Genomic DNA, 4,426 nt, shown 5'->3' with positions numbered 1-4,426 from the left:
TTTCATTCGATTTTAGTTAAAAACACTATGTGAGTAGGCTCCACCCACTCAATCAGCAGCAGCTCCTCCTCTAAAGCGGAGGAGCCTCGCCCCACTGCATTTTAAGCAGTGGATAAAAGAAAAAGAAAATGATAATAGGACTGTGTTATTATCTTTCACTTTTACGGTTTATGGAGCGGGGCTTGGCTGAGTCACAATCAACAAGGAAAGGAGTGGTGAACACTTAAGTGGGCATGACTGCTTGGCCGGCTGCTTGGCCTGGCCAAACAGCCATTCGCACTTTGCATGTACCCCACCAGGCTGTAATGCACAACCTGGTGAGGAACATGCCCAGGCTTCCAGTGCCTGTTTGAGTGCTGAACCACAGCACTCAGACCAATCACAATGCTGCATTGCTGGGGGAACCTGTTTGTGCTACCTTCTTCAAGCAGAAACAGAAGAGGATGACGCAAGGCGGCAGTCCGGGAGCAAGGTAAGTATTTCTTTTATTTTTTATTTCTATCCCGCCCCTGCCCCGCCCGTGCTACTTGCTGGCAGCCAACACTGCACTCATTCCAAGGGTTGGAGAATGTAAATCTGCACCTAAGTGAAAATCTGCACTTCAAAATCCTGAATAGAAAATAAGGGGATAGTTACACCTAGGTGCAGGAGTGAATAAGCACATGAGTCACCTAGGTGCAGGAGTGAATAAGCACATGAATAATAATACACATGCATAGTTACCTTGTGAAACAGGTCCATTCTCTAAAATGTACTTGAAGCTTTGACTTGGCACCTTTCTGGGGCTCTCTCCACCAACATGCATTAGAGAACATGCTGGTGATGTTAGCACCAGGAACATCTTCACTGGTATGAACTGGACTTACATCTCACTGGAAAAGGTCATCTCACCTTTACATTGCTGCTTTATCCTAAATCATAGTTGGTAGCTTCCAGAGCACCTCAAGCAAAAGATCTTTTGATTTGGCTGGTAGGCATGTCTTTGCTTCACAACGTTATTGTTGGAAAGAAGGACTGCCTGATTGACATTACGCTTACAGGTAACCGCACCTCTTCTTCTGGCATATGATGCTTTTCATGTAGAAAGCACTGCAGGGCCCCAGACTGAAAATGTGCCCTCTTCTCGTTATATTGGCTTATGATACATGTTCTTCCTTTGGTCCTAATGCACATGGTGCAGACTTTACTCTTTAGGGACAAAGAGCTTCTGTCAGGTTTATTCCTGGAGCTTATTCAGGAACTGGTGAACGCTCCAACTGCACGAAGGAGGGAGTGATTAAGCAACCTTGGGCTCTTAATGTTTGTGATCAAGCAGGGGTTCACTTCTTCACCAACAAATAAAGGTTCTTGCTCCACTTATGCTAAACACTTCTACACTTGCCCGTCATCTTGTCCAGCCAGGCTCTGGAAACAGAATTTTGGCTGGTGTCCCTCATGTCTCCCCACTAGCTTCAAGGTAGGACTTCTTTGACTAGCATGCATTATGTCTCCATCTAATAAATATCACTACAGATTGCCAGTTCTCAAAACATTCCACTGTTTTCCCTTCAAGCAAAGATCATGTTTAAAATGACTTACACCTCTGTTCTCGTTATCAGTCGAGATTTTCTATAACATATGTGTCGGCAAAAGTAGACTCTCTACGTGCCCACTGCTAATATTAAGATTTCACAGGAGCTGCCCCTAAACTGTGCGGTTGCTGCTGCATCCCTCTGGATACTGTCTCAGCGCAAACCATGAACTGTACCAAGTCTGCAAATACTAAGGAAATAACAGTGACTGAATCTCACCCTGTCTGGTTGCACCTCAACAACCACGCAACCCACTGAACCTGGTGGATTTTCCAGAACATGATTGTGCGAACTTGGCTTCCCTGTCATTAATGTGCACTATTGTTGTATTTTGTCACAGGTAAATGAAAAGTTCACTAATTCTTTTTGGTACAGGAGCACTATTTAGAACTGTTCAATGCATAAAAAATGAACACATAATTGTCTTCAGAAATAGGTGAGGTAAGAAGAGAGGGCAGTGAATAATTGAAGGACCTGAGAGGATAATAGGACTTTAAACTTGAAAGAAGGAGAGTAAAGGATAAAGAGAGTAAGATGATATAATGATCAAAGTGGTGTAGAGAGGAAAGTGTGAGTGTTGTGCTTTGTAAGAGCTTCGAGTTAGAACTTGGAATGTGGGATTAGTTTGCGTTCTTGGTTCCAGTTCACTTGCAAACATTCCTGTGAAGTCAGTTATGCTCGAGCTGGCTAAGGGATAGCTGCATTCCTGTTGTAGGGACTACTACCTGTAAAATAGACAGTTCAACTCACTTCATCGTTGTGGTGCTGTTATTACGGGCTACAAGAGTTGGTGACAAGTTGTCCAGCTATTCCCTGCAGTATTGGGAGGCAGCTTTGAACCTAGTGGCATTGTGCACAAGAGCGGATGGCCGCAGGAACGCCAGTGATGGTGTGTCCCATCACGTTTGGCATGCTGCTGTTGTAATTAGATGAAGTGTGCTTTTTGTTAAAGATTGGGTTTTCTCAGCTGGATTGATCCCCCCAAATCATAAACACACTTTGTAATAGACAACATAGCAGTATTACAAACAATAATTGACAAGTACGTGGTCTTAAAATCACAGGTCGTCTACTCTGTCTTTGTCGACTTCACAACGGCATTCGACAGAGTGAATAGACCCACACTCTGGAGTAAGCTTAGAAAATTTGGAATCCCAGACAATCTGCTTCGTCTAATTACATCATTACACTCCACTCGGAAACATGGTATCAGGTACAAATGGGGAAAGAGAAGGGACACACACATCCAAGAATTACACCAAATGGTCTTAGGCAAGGTTGCCTTTTAGCTCCCCTTCTGTTCTCTTTATATCTCAGCGATCTACCGGAATGTTTTACACAAGTCATCAATTTCCGCCAAAAATATCACTATGCAAAATCCACATTATGATGTATGCCGACGATGTGGTTATAGTAGATCTTACCCCATTCGGCCTACAAAGGAATTTACAAGTACTCCCCAAATACACAGAAGAAGAAGGGGGTGTGGTTGCGACCGCCATTTTGCAGAATGTTTTTTCAGTTATTTGCATCTGAGCAGCTGGTTTCTTATATAAGGTATACCTGCTTTTATCCATTCTTTCACTGCATATCTTCTCAACAAGGAGGTACGTCTTTATTTTTTCCTCCCTTCTCTTTCTATATTAGTTTCTCTGCATTATATGAATATGAGGTAAAAGGCACATTACGGACTATATACTTTATCGTCTGCTCCATGTGGCTCCACCCTCCCCACATCTATGTTCTTTTTATGTTGGTATGTTATTTTTTGTTGTTTTCTTTTTGTTCTTTCTTGCATTTCCTTGTTTTCTTCTGTCTTGGTGTCTATTATTTCCATTTTCTCCTTTCTACTCATTTCCATATATTCACTTGTCATTACATATCTGACCTTTCCTATTCTTCCTTCCTTCACTTCTTGTCTATCAAACCAATTCTCCTCCGTATTTTTCCGTCTGGTTTATGTCCTTGGCTTAGATTAATTGATCCTTTTCTCTTTTTTTGTCTGATGACTGACATGATCACCTATTTCTTCTTCCTTTCTCTTTACATCCTCTACTGTTGTTTCAATGAATTGGACTTTTGCTCAATGTTTCTTTTTTTTTTCTTCTTTTAATATGTTATGCCATTAAAATTGATCTCCTGGAACGTTAGGGGTTTAAATTCTCCTATCAAAAGACAGAGAATTTTGACCCATCTAGCTAAATTAGACACTGATATAGTATTTCTTCAAGAACACATCTTGCAGAAGTTGAATCTTTAAAACTAAAAAAAGGTTGGGTGGGGGAAGTATTCTATTCTCAAGGTGATGGTAAACGGAATGGAGTTATGATTTTTTGCCGTAAATCGCTTCCAGTTAAATTTATATCACAAGAATTCGATGCGGATGGTCGATGGCTTAATGTTAAATTGTTACTAAAGGGTGCTCCAGTTTCTTTCCTTAACGTCTATGCCCCCACTGGTGGTGACGCCTCTTTTTGGCCCACATTGGCTAAGCAAATTACCCATTGTATTGAAGATAATTTTAGGCTAGTTGGTGACTGTAATCAAATTTTTGACCCGTTTATAGATAGAAATTCCAAAGTATCCTTTGTTCCTAATAAATCGCACAAATCTTTTTTACATACTATCACTCAGCATAAACTTCTTGATGCTTGGCGATTATGTAACCCGACCACCAGAGAATACACTTTTTATTCCGCTGTCCATCACACTCAGTCACGAATACATTAATTTTTGTCTCTCACAATATTCTACAAGCCCTCACAAATGCAGAAATTGATCCTATCCTTTTATCAGATCATGCCCCTATCTCAATTGGCCTTGATATACTACCTAAGGTAAACACTCCTAGAAGA

The sequence above is a fragment of the Lissotriton vulgaris genome, unplaced genomic scaffold (assembly GCF_964263255.1).
Source record: "Lissotriton vulgaris unplaced genomic scaffold, aLisVul1.2 SCAFFOLD_1148, whole genome shotgun sequence".
Classification (NCBI taxonomy): Eukaryota; Metazoa; Chordata; class Amphibia; order Caudata; family Salamandridae; genus Lissotriton; species Lissotriton vulgaris.
This window is presented reverse-complemented; position numbering follows the sequence as displayed.